Genomic DNA, 13,000 nt, shown 5'->3' on the forward strand with positions numbered 1-13,000 from the left:
AAATAATAAAGCAAATCATAAAACACACACTCAAAATCTTCTGGTGAAAACATATGCTCCAATTAAACAAACAGGATTAAAGTTTATTTTTTATTCTAAAAATATCAGACTATATAAATATAGTCCTCAATAAATGAATATCCGCAACCATATAAGCCAAATGAATTATGACAATAACAGCCTAAATGCCTACTTTTATATTTCTAACGGCATCTGTTTCAGTCTTCTCTGTTGTTAGCATTCCCTTCATCTATGAATCAGACAACCATTATCATAAGGAAAATATGAATACCAAACCTTAACATATCATAAAAACAAAGCATGTGTAAAGGATGATTTGACTGTTAAAAAATAGAAACAGGAGAGCATAATGTTTATATAATGTTCTAAGGCAAATGAAATACATAAAAGACTACTAGAGAAATTAAAGACCTAAAAGAAATTAAAGAAATAACTGGACAGATACACCATATCAATGAACTGGAAGATGCAATATTATTGTCAAATTCTCCCAAATTGACTAGGTGGCTGATGTAATTACAAACAACAACCCAGGCAAACTTTAATTTTTTTACAGAAACTGACAGGGTGATTCTAAACTTTATATGGAAAAACAAATAACTTCAAATAGTCACAACAATCTTGAAGATCGAGGCACTTACTTTACCTGATGTCAGGACTCACTATAAGGTTATACTTAAGACAATGCAATATCGGTAAAAGGACAGGGAATTAAATGTAACAGAATGGTGAGTCCATGAACAGACTGATGATTACACAATCAAATGATTTTCAACAAGTATGTCAAAGTCTAAGCAGGTAATGAGGACGAGTGTTTAACAAATGATGCTGGAAAAGTAGGTAGAATACGGGGAAAGGAGTTTCGATCTCCATCTATACCATAAGCAAAATTCAATTTGAGATGGATTACAGATTTCAATGCAAGAACTAAAATTATAATACTCCTAGGAGAAAACACATAACTTTTCAACTTTGGTATCGCTCATGTATTAAGACAAGAAAACACTAACTACAAAAGGAAAAAATGAATAATTTTGGTGAAATCCTATGTGAAAACTTCTGGTCTCTGAAAGACACTACTAAAAAATAAATGGGAAAGCCACAAATTAAAATATTCACATATATATCTGATAAAAGGCTTATATGTAAAATATACAAAGAATTGTTACAACTTAATAAAAAAAGAAATATATCCCAATTTTAAAAATGGCAAAAGATTTGTATAGCTACTTCCAAAATGGTCAATAAGAACATGAAAATTCGATCAACAGTATTTACTAATCACAGAAATACAAATTAAAACTACAATGAGGGCTGGGGCTGTAGTTCAGTGGTAGAGCACTTGTCTGGCAAGTGTGAGGCACTGGGTTCGATCTTACGCACCACATAAAAATAAATAAAAGGTACTACGTCCATCTACAACTAAAAAAAAAAACACACTACAACGAGACACCACAGTATCCAGGAAGATTGACAATACCAAGTGTTTAGACACACAGCAATAAGAAATACCATGTAATGTTACTGGATATGTAACACAGTACAACTTTGGAAAAGTCTGCCCATTTCTTAAAAAGTTAAAAATATACCTACCCTATAACCCAACATGCACTCATAAAAATTTATCTAAGAGAGATGAAAACATGTCCATGAATATCCTAATACCATTATCTGTAAAATACAAAAATACAAATAGCACACAAAACATAATATACTGGAAAAACCATTCAGCAATAAAAAGGAACCAATCTAAGCAACATGGAACAATCTAAAAATCATTATTCTGCATGAAAACAAGCCAGACAAGGCTGTGAGGGCAGTGAGGGTGAGTGAATATTTAATTCCATTTATACAAAATTTTAGAAAAAACTTCATAGTGATAGGTTGCTAGGAGACAGGTGAAGAGTGGCATAAAAATCCAAAAGGATATGAAGAAACTTTGGGGGATAATGGAAATGTTTGCTATCTTCTTGTAATGGTTTCATGACTGTGTGAAAACTTATAAAATTGTACACTTTAATACATGCAGATTATTATATAGAAACTATACCTCAAGAAAGTAGTAAATATATTTTTTTAAAAAACAAGCAAGTCAAAATACTTTAGAACAGAATTAGAAGTCAAGGCAATAACTATTCATGAGGGTGCTGAGGTATTGTGAAGTCAATGAGGAACACTTCTGATGTATTGGTAATTTTCTTTCATCTGTGTACTGGTTATATGGGAACTGAAAACATACACTTACAATATGTGCGCTTTTCTTAATATAATTCAAAGGAGAAACATCTACTTATGTGGCCTAGCAATCCCTCTCCTTTATCCAAGAACATTCACAAAGACTCCTACAAAAATAGTCAGTTGTTTTCTTCATAACAATTCCAAAGTGGAAGCACATCTATTGCTTATCAACTGGAAATTGGATAAGCAATTTATGACATATACGTACAACTGAATATTACTCAACAATAAAAAGGAACTATTGATATATGCAATAACAAAGATGGATCTGAAAATATTATGCTGAGTGCAAGAAGCTATAGACAAAACATACATAGATAAGATTCAATTAACATGCAGTACAGAATAGGAAAAACTTACCTGATGTGAAGCAATTGTGACTGCAATTGCTGAGAAGGTGAGAAGTAGAGACTGAAAAGGTGGAGGATAGAGTCATGGGAAATGTTTTATGTCTTGCTAGGGGTACTGAGGGGAAAAGAAATCTCACTATGGATATGAAAAAAATTCTATTATCTACTACTGAATAACTAAACATATTTAATGGGTACTTTTGATTTACTTTGAATAATTTCTGAAAGAATAATGCAAAATCCAAATTTAGGCTTCTGAAATAGGTCTACATTTCAACTGTGGGAAAGAATAAATTTTATTAAAAGTCTCACTTTGCTGACATTTATCTACTTTTTTTTCCATAAACATTAGTTTCCAATTAGAGAACCAGAATGTCTTGTCAGAGTCATTTATTTTTAAGATGGCATCATATAAGAATATTAGTATGAAAGGAAACAATATGAAAGGCTCATTATTAAACAATATAAATTCAATTAAGAACGTACAGTGGTTTTCAAAACTGAGGTGATCCATACCTTAGGAGATGGGCGATAATTCACTGGGTATCATATGAGAAGTTCTATTTTTATTTAATCTTTATCTTAATATACACAGGTATTCTAACTATAACATATCTCTCTCTCTCTTTTTTTTAATTGTAAACAAATGGGATACATGTTGTTTCTCTATACATGGCATAAAGGTATACCATTTGTGTAATCATAAATTTACATAGGGTAATGTTGGTTGATTCATTCTGTTATTTTTTCCCTTCCCCCCACCCCTCCCACCCCTCTTTTCCCTCTATACAGTCCTTCCTTCCTCCATTCTTGCCCCCCTCCCTAACCCTAACTCTAACCCTAACACTAACCCCTCCCACCCCCCATTATGTGTCATCCTCCACTTATTAGTGATATCATTCGTCCTTTGGTTTTTAGAGATTGGCTTATCTCACTTAGCATGATATTCTCCAATTTCATCCATTAGCCTGCAAATGCCATAATTTTATCATTCTTTATGGCTGAGTAATATTCCATTGTATATATATACCACAGTTTCTTTATTCATTCATCAATTGAAGGACATCTAGGTTGGTTCCACAATCTGGCTATTGTGAACTGAGCAGCTATGAACATTGATGTGGCTGTATCTCTGTAGTATGCTGATTGTAAGTCCTTTGGGTATAGGCCAAGGAGTGGGATAGCTGGGTCAAATGGTGGTTCCATTCCAAGTTTTCTAAGGAGTTTCCACACTGCTTTCCAGAGTGGCTGCACTAATTTGCAGTCCCACCAGCAATGTATGAGTGTACCTTTCTCCCCACATCCTCGCCAACACCTATTGTTGCTTGTATTCTTGATAATCGCCATTCTAATTGGGGTGAGATGGAATCTTAGGGTGGTTTTGATTTGCATTTCTCTTATTACTAGAGATGTTGAACATTTTTCCACATAACATATATTCTTAACATGCAGAACAACACTGGCATCTTTATTGTGGCCACCTGTCAGGCAGTCATATCATATCAAGTAAGCTAAGTATTCAGGTACTAAGCAATTCTAAGTCTCAAGAGGGAAGAGTGGTAGTATTCAGTAATGAAGAAACTTACCTTTTTGTAAACTCTTATCTTTTTGTAAACTTACCTTTTGTAAACTAGTGCTTTCAGTAAATGTTTCCTTAAAAGAAACAATGGTTTATGAAAAACTGTACTACAAAATCTTTCACAAAGCAGTTGATTTGACCTTAACAAAAGAAAGTTGGGGAACAGGATGGTTAATTTTAAAAATCAACTACTGCAGCAAAAGAGAAAATGAAGTAAGAAAAGAAGCAAGGGTTACAGGATGTTATTGATGTGGTTGAGGAGAGATCTTGGTATTCTGTAATAAACAGCTTTATTGGCTGTCTCAGAAAAGTATTTTAAAAGAATTGTCATTTAAAAAGTAAGTTCAGTATTTGTCTTTTACAAAGACAAAAACTCTAAGTTTGCTGACTTTTCATGATTGACAAGTAGTGTGGAAATATGCTACCTAGCTCTTGTTTTTAAAAAGCAAAAACAGGGTTAATCTACCTTAAAGGTAAATGAGACAATTTAAAACTTTGGAATAACTATATTCTGAAAACAAAACAAAAACGAAAACATTTGTACCTACACACTCTAAACAGAGAAGCCATTTCTAACATCTTAAAAGCCTTCCAGCAGTTTCAATGTATTCTGAATCCAACTATTAAAAATATATAATTGCAAATCCTCTCATTGGTTTGCAAGAACAGTTGACTGATGTAAGAAAAGCAAACTCTAAGTCAAATATATGTAAAACAATGGACAGAAACTTAATAGTGAGTATTTGCAATCAGAAAGGGTAGCCAAAGATGCACTTGCTCTTTTTGATTACAAGTTCCTTAATGAGTTGCCTTTAAATTAATAAGAGCATCAAAAACAAGTATCAAAGTAAACAGATTTAAGACCCAGACTTTGGAAATTCCCTATCACCAAGTATGAAAACCAAGGTTTTTCAAATGAAATACAACATGTTCACTGCTTTTGCTTTAAAATTTTACATTTTGTAAAATGTACAATTTATTTTTAAAACTTAAGGTAAACAAAAAGGTTTCTGAACCACTGCTAACAATTGCAAAGCATACTACTCACAGATAAGGGGAACTCACTAATTTCCTTCACCATTCTCAAATGTCATCTGTCACAATACGAAATAAACCAAATGAGCCAAGAAATAATTATCCCTTATAAATAAACAGTAGATTTTTGTGAATCCTTCCAAGGAGATAAACTACAAACTATAAAAAACTCCTCAAATAAGGCCATTCATGAAAACCTTATCATTGAATTTCTGTTATGTACTCTTAAGGGACTGAGGAGTATATTTCAGATAAGTAAAGTCAGATCTGATACTCCAGAACACAATGGGATATAAGACAGTATACAACATAAAACAAAGCAAGTAAGGCCTATAGGATATGAAGAAAAGCAATTAATTCTGATTTCAGTTCAGACAGGTGCACACTAATGGAGCTGTATCCAAAGGATGAGTAGGTTTTTGACTGGTAAAATTAGAGCAAATAAACCATGCTTGGGAATTGTGCGTACAGGATTGAGGCATGTACAATCTGGGGAACAAAAGAATATATTTAAAAAGAAATTTTTTTTTTAGTTGCAGATAGCACAATACCTTTATTTATTTTTATGTGGTGCTGAGGCTCAAACCCAGTGCCTCACATGTGCTGGGCAAGCACACTACCACTGAGTCACAGCCCCAGCCCAAGAATATATTCGTATTTGCAAGTTACAGTATTTATTGTCTTGTCATTCTGACTTAGTCAACACTTCTTGACATCTCAAACTTAAGATCCTCCTAAAGGGCTAAAGCATACCATTTTTTTAGTGTAGTTACAAAAGTGACTTATTGTGATCCTATAATATTTCAGTCTATACTATTTTTACAGTCTTCATTTTCACCAGCTATTACCATTCTTCACCAAGGAGCTTAAATTTTAAGTTTTACATAATGATAAGACATCACCATGGACCTCCCAATCATGCTTTTTTCCCTCATCTAATGAACTGTTTCACTTTTCCAAATGTAATCTCAATCTCTTCACTTCTTTTTAACTCTCAGTCCTGCTTCTTTGTAGACCCAGCTTCTACAATGACATTCTCTCCTGAGTCCTGTCTCAGTCTTTCCACTTAAAGTGGCATTCTCTCTGTTTTGGAGAATATTTGTCTCTTTTCTTTCTTGATTATGCTTAGCTCTGTCTAATGCAGAGAAACAGTATGCATTTTATTAACAGCAAAAATACATACTTTTAAAAAAGTCAATTTATAAACCATGAGTGATGTGCTTTAAGATACTATCCTCAAAGTATGGTAAATATTTCAGATTAAAATAATAGCAATAAAGAGCATGGGATGAAACGTTAGAAATCATATACTCTGGAAGCTGACTAATATTTCACAATAAAACTTTTCTGGATGAAATCTGATGTAGTGTCCCAACTATGTAAAACTGGCTAAAGAGTTGTAAAAATTATTTTTTGTTCAAGTACATTATATTAGTTTATTATAAGCTGGACAAAGTGTGAGGTAGAAGTATGAGTTAGTCTTATGACCACCTAAGTAATATGTTTATTTTTGTAAAATCTTGCTTTGATTTCACCCAGATAACAGTTCCAAGTAGACAGTTTTAGGTTTTGCAGCTTTTAATGGTCTACTCCATAGCCTCAGGACACTCTTCAAGTAGATGAATCCAGAAATTAAAAATAACAACAATACCAATAATCTTTTCTTCCAAAATTGAATTAATAACAACATTTAACAACTGCTTACAAGGCAAATAATAAAAACTCAAAACTTGCAATTAACTAAAAACACCTCATTTGTAATATCAGAACTTACTATTACATGTTCATTATTCCTAAGCAAAATGACTAACACAGGATGAGTATGCTCCCAAAGAAATGTGCTTAGGTCTTGCTTATTTAATTGAGCACCATGCATTGGACACAGTAAGGTATTGTTGAGAAATTATAAATAGATCTGCACAAGTACTGGATTTCTAAAATGAAATCTACTTCTGTCTACAATCTTCCTTATTAAGGACCCATTTAAAATTCACAAGCACAGAGACAGTAAAAATAGGATTATGCTAAAGAATGCCCCCCTCCACCAATTAATTATATATAATAATGTAGCACTATGGTCTTCAATGTGGTAAAAATTTTAAACATATACATGCATACAAGTACATGAGTGTAGGAAGGTGCCAAGACCATTCAATAAAGAAAGGATAGCCCTTTCAACAAATAATGCTGAAAGGAACTACAGGCAAAAAGAATGAAGTTAATACCTTATGTAAATCACACACAAAAATTAATTCAAAATGGATCAAAGACATAAATTTAAGGGCTAAGACTGCAAAACTCCTAGAAGAAATACAGGGGAAAATCTTCACAAACTACATTTGACAATGATTTCTTGGACATGACACAAAAAGCATAGGCGACAAAAGAAAAAGAAATTTAACATCAAAATGAAAAACTTTTATATGCCAAAAGACACTATCAAGACAGTGAAAGGTAATTCAAAATATGGAAGAAAATATTTGCAAATCATATATTTGATAAGGGGTTAATATCCAGAGGATATAAAAAACACTCCTATGACTCAACAAAAAAATACAATTTAAAAATGGGTAAAGGAATTGAACAGACATTCCTCCAAAGAGAAATCAACGGCCAATAAGTACATGAGAAAATGGTCATCATTACTAATAATTCATTAGGAAAATCCAAATCAAAACCACAATGAAATATCATTTCAAACATATAGTAGTGATCATAAAAAAGTATGTACATATATCCAAATATATGTAAATAATAAATATATAAAATATATGCACATGTGTGTGTGTATGTATATATATATACATACACACACACATATATATACATATATATATATATATATATATTTTTTTTTTTTTTTTTAAAGAAAGGACTGGGGTATAGCTCAGTGGTGGAGTGTTTGTCTAGTATGTGCAGGGTCCTGGCTTCAATCCCCAGCACCACAGGGGGAAAAAAAAAACAAACAAACACTGACAATGATATGGAGAAATCAGAAAACTTGTGCACTGCTAGTAGGGATGTAAAATGTCACAAATGCTGTGGAAAACAATATGGTAGTTTCCCAAAAAGTTAACTATAGAATTACCCTATGATCTAACAATTCCACTTTAGGGTATACACCCCAAAAAACTGAAATTAGGGACTCAGCTGTACCCCAATGTTTATAGCAGCATTATTCACAATAGTCAAATGGTGGAAACATTCAAATGTCATAACTGTGGAATACACATACAATGACACATTAATTAGTCTTAAAAAGGAATGGAATTAGCTGGGTATGTGGCACACACCTGTAATCCCAGCTACTCTGTAATCCCAGCTACTCAGGAGACTGAGGCAGGAGGATTTCGAGTTTCAAGTCAACCTGAGCAACTTAGCCAGATCCTGTTTCAAAAATAAAAAGGTCTGGGGATATACTTCAGTGACAGGACGCTTGCCCAGCATGTCCAAAGCCCTGGGTTCAACTCCCAGTACTGGGGGCGGGGGAGAAGAAAAGGAAAGAAATGCTGATATACACTATAGCATGGATGAATATTGATTAATTATGCTAAATAAGTCAGACACAAAAAATTAAATATAATTTGACTTATATGAAGTACGCAGAGTAGTCAAATTCATAGAGACAGAAAATAGAAAAATTATTACTAGAGGCTGAAGGGTAGGTGGAGAATTATGGTTTAATGGGTAGAATTTCAGCTTGGGGATAATGAAAAAGTTCTGGAGATGGGTAGTGTAACAGCTGCACAACAGTATGCATGTACTTAACACCATTAAAAACACTGACAACAACAACAAAAAGATAAATTTTATATTACATATAATTTACTACAGATTTTTTAAAAGAGCATGTGTATTTTTTAAAAGACTAGTAGCACGGTAAGATTGTTAAGAATAAAAGCTTAAGAATTAGGCTGCTAGTTTATAGCGCTGTACTTTTGGGGTAAGTAACTTATTGTATGTACCTACTTTCTTAAATAATGAGTCAATTGCATAGGGTTATGGTGAAAAATAAATGCTTAAAGTAATGCATATCATATATAGTCATTTTGTTATTAGAAGCTTAAAGATATTTTAATTCAATTATACACACACACATATATTGGGGAAGGGGGGGTTTGTTTTTTGGGCAATTTGTTTTTTGTTTTGTTTTTGTGGTGTAGGAATTGAGCCCAGGACCTTGCACATGCTAGGCAAGTGCTCTACCAGTGAGCTACACACTCCAGCCCCTTTAATGAGATTAAATCAGACATGGGCAGAACCTCAGAAGCTTCTCCTCAAAATTCTTGGTCAGTAAAACACTTGAAATTTAATAGGTAAAGGAATTAAGAGTCCAAGGCATGTTATTTGCCTTATAGCACATATATATTTCACTAATAGTAAGTTTCCTAAAATAAGCAATTACTTCTAAACCAAAGCAAATAAAGTCACATGATTCTATAATGTCTATCTAAGAACATCAATAGTGTGATAGTTATCCATGTTGCTAACCTCATAAGCATTTATTCATTTATGGAGTGGGAACCAGAAGGTAGAAAACCATAAGAAAAAACAATTTAACCTTTTAAAAAGGTTAAAAATACCTTTTCAAAAAACAAAGTGTTAAAAATTGTGAAAACACACGATGTGCCCTATACTCCACTCCTTTCAGTTAATAACTTACTACACAATCTTAGTGAGATGGGTGAGTGAAAAATTAGTTGCTGCTTCCAACAAGTAGAGCTAATACTCATCATGAGGAAAAATCTACAAATAATTAGTAAATTCAAACAAAAGAGAGCAGCAATTCAAATAACACAAAATGTGTAATGCAAAATAATCGTGTATTAACTTTTGCAGATATTTTTGTACTTACTTGAACAAGGCTACATCTGATTTCTGGGAAAATCAAGACAAAAAAAAATCTGAAAATCTGAAAGACTCAAGGGGAGCTAAAATCTTTCAGAGTCTGTTTTGCCCCTCCCCCAATGATCCTCCTCAATTCAGCTCAAAAGGATAGCACCACCTCCAGGTGGAATGTCTTCCCCTCCCCAACTGCATCTGTTGAAATCCTACCCATCCTTAAAGCTTCCACTCAAATGCCAACACTTCCAAGGATTTCGAATACCCACAATCTAGAATCAACCTCTCTCCTCCACTTCCTTAGTCTACATCTCTACTTCAATATTTATTATATAATGTACCATATTATTACAATTACCTGTATCCCCTTATTAACCCCCTCCCCCCAAAAAACCTGAGAGATCAGTAGAAAAGGAAGAAAAGGAATTAACATTTGCTAAACATCCCTGTGTCAGGCAAGGTGCCATTACTTTTGCATACATTATCTCATTTATCCTGATGACAACTATCTGGGGAGGTATAAACAGGTGGTGTTATTCCTGTTTACTGATGGGGAACTACTTAAGAGTTCAACAGATTATCCAGGTTGCCAGCCAATCCCAATGTGTATGGAACGTTGGTTTCCCACCCGCTTCCCTCCACCCTGCTCCAAAGAGCTCTTACAACCATCCCAAGTTGTAGGTCTAACCTATGTCCTTTACTCTGCCTAACTGAGAGTAGGTACTTCACAAATATCTGCTGAAATGAATATTCTCATGGACTCAATATCACGCTTTAATAATCTGATCACGGCTCACCCCTAGCCCGTTACCTTTACTGTTCCTTTACAGTGGACTTCACATACTTAGGCTGCTCTCCACATCTCCATAGGAAATGCTGCAGACAACATCAACCCTTACTGGAAGACTAAGTGAAGAAACTATCCTTTCTCCCACATTCCCCCAACTGCTCTTCCTACAGAATACAAGAAATGTAATACAGGAGACACATGTAACACTTAATGTGAATCCCATAAGCTCTTATTTCACACAAAGTCACGTCTTCTTCGTGCTTACAAGGTATAAGGCTTATGCGGTTTCCAACTCACACAGTGGGGCCACCCTAAGACACTGCCTGATTAAGAAAAACACATCTTAGAGACCATATTAAAACGAGGGCATCCCAACTAATACAATTACACTGCTGCCTCGCTTTCTGCCCCCACCCATTGAACTGCAGTTTGGATTTCCGGCGGGAATGCACACCGAAAGATGAAACGGGGCTAAAACGCATTGGAGCGAGCGATTACTTAGCCTCTTTAATGAGAAGACGGGGAAGGGGCCCCGCCTTTCTAAATCTCTGCACTGAACTCATCTGTGAATAGTGGGGGCATCGAAGCCCAAGCAATACCACCTCGAGTCACTGGTTTCTGCGGCTGGTCGGGGGACAGTCCCTTCCTCCCCGCGGTCCCGGGCCACCAGCCCCCAGTGCCGGGTCGGAGAATCCCAACCGCACCCTCTCCAGGCGGCCCCGGATCTCATTGTCTCCCTCTGTGCGGCTCCCAGGGGCGCCAGGTGCCACCCAGGCCCGCCGACCCCCACCCATCCGCAGGGTGCCTGGCTCGGCGCTGATCAGCCGGCGCGAGCCCGGCAGCGACCCCGCCCCAGGCAGCGAACGCCCGCACCGCGCCCGAATGGCCGGGCCGAGCGCCGGGAAAAATGGAGGCGGGAGCCCGCCGACTCCCGGCTCCGCCGACTCCCTCCCCGACCCCGAGGGCGAGGCGGAACACTCACCGCGGCAGCCGCTCGGTCCTCCGGCGGCCCCGGCGACCGTCGCGGCCCCGGACAGGGCTGCCGCTGCCGCTGCCGCCGCTCGCGCTCCTCCAGCCGCCGCCTCCTCCCCAGGCGCGGCGCTCCTTCCCCGGAGACGCAGACAGCGCCCGCAGCTCCCGCGCCGCGCGCTCCGTGACTGGCTGACCGACCGACGGACCCACCGGGCGGCGGCGGCGGCGGCGGCGGGGGCGGGGCGGCCGCAGCGCCCCGCTGCGGCGGACCTGAGTGCGGCCGCGTCCGGCGGAGACGCAGAAGGCGGGGCCGAGGGCCGGGCGGCCGAAGGGCGGACGGCCTCGCGGCCGGCCGCGCGCGCTCCCCGCCCGTCGCCAACCGCTCACTTCCGGCGCAGGCGGCCGCGCGCCCCCCTCAGGCTGCTTGGCACTCGCCCGCGCCCCTCGCCGGCCGCCCCCAGCCGGCCTCCTCGCCGCCCCTGGGCTCCCGGCCCGCAGGCGCCCGACCGCACCCAGTCGGGCAGTCCTCGGAGCCCCGCCTTTCCTCCGCACGTCTCTGTGAACCGCCTCCAGGAACGAGTGAATCAGAGAATGAATGAGTGGGGAGGAAAATCCCGGTGTGGCCCCACCCGGAGTTGGCCTTTCCTGGGAAGCGGGCCCAACGGTTTCTGTCCCAGGGCCTCCGGAGACAGTGAAGCTTTGAGCAGACCTGTCAAGGAGCTGCATGCGTGTGCCTTTATGCCATTCTTGTACTCGGAGACTCCAGAAATGCATCAGATGTTTTCTTAGGCACCTACGGACGATTGCTGACATCTGAGGCTCTTCTTTAGGAAATCCCATTTTGGCCCCAAACTGCAGATTTGGCCATTTTGCCCAAAACCAGCAAATCCATGCAGTGTATCGGGAAACTAGAAATTAGGCGTTTCAGTTATCTGTAATTTCTTTTTAAATTTAGAAATCTATTTGTCCTGTGTTTATAATTTGTCCTCCCTTAACGAAAGTGCTTAGAAGTAGGGTTTTGGCATTTTTTCCCTACCACCAAACTTCAGATTACTCAGATACTGCCTTATTTTGATGCAGGTTTGACTTAGGTAAACTTTTAGATTTCAACTTTTGTCCTTATTTTGACCTTCACCTTCTTCTAAAGTTGATCAAAGAAAGAGAAAAAATGGA

The 13,000-nt window shown here is 37.8% G+C and overlaps 1 protein-coding gene across 6 annotated transcripts in view; it reads right to left on the bottom strand.

The window, feature by feature from the left end:
* Raph1 (Ras association (RalGDS/AF-6) and pleckstrin homology domains 1) overlaps window positions 1–11,964 on the bottom strand; it is a 94,960-nt gene extending 82,996 nt beyond the window's left edge. For all 6 annotated transcript variants that reach the window (XM_047543088.1, XM_047543087.1, XM_047543086.1 and 3 more), the window contains exon 1: window positions 11,838–11,964. The gene's annotated coding sequence lies outside the window, so the exon portion shown is untranslated. The remainder of the gene's footprint in view (window positions 1–11,837) is intronic.
* Window positions 11,965–13,000: the final 1,036 nt, after the last annotated feature.

This window comes from Sciurus carolinensis, chromosome 3 (assembly GCF_902686445.1).
Source record: "Sciurus carolinensis chromosome 3, mSciCar1.2, whole genome shotgun sequence".
Taxonomy (NCBI): Eukaryota; Metazoa; Chordata; class Mammalia; order Rodentia; family Sciuridae; genus Sciurus; species Sciurus carolinensis.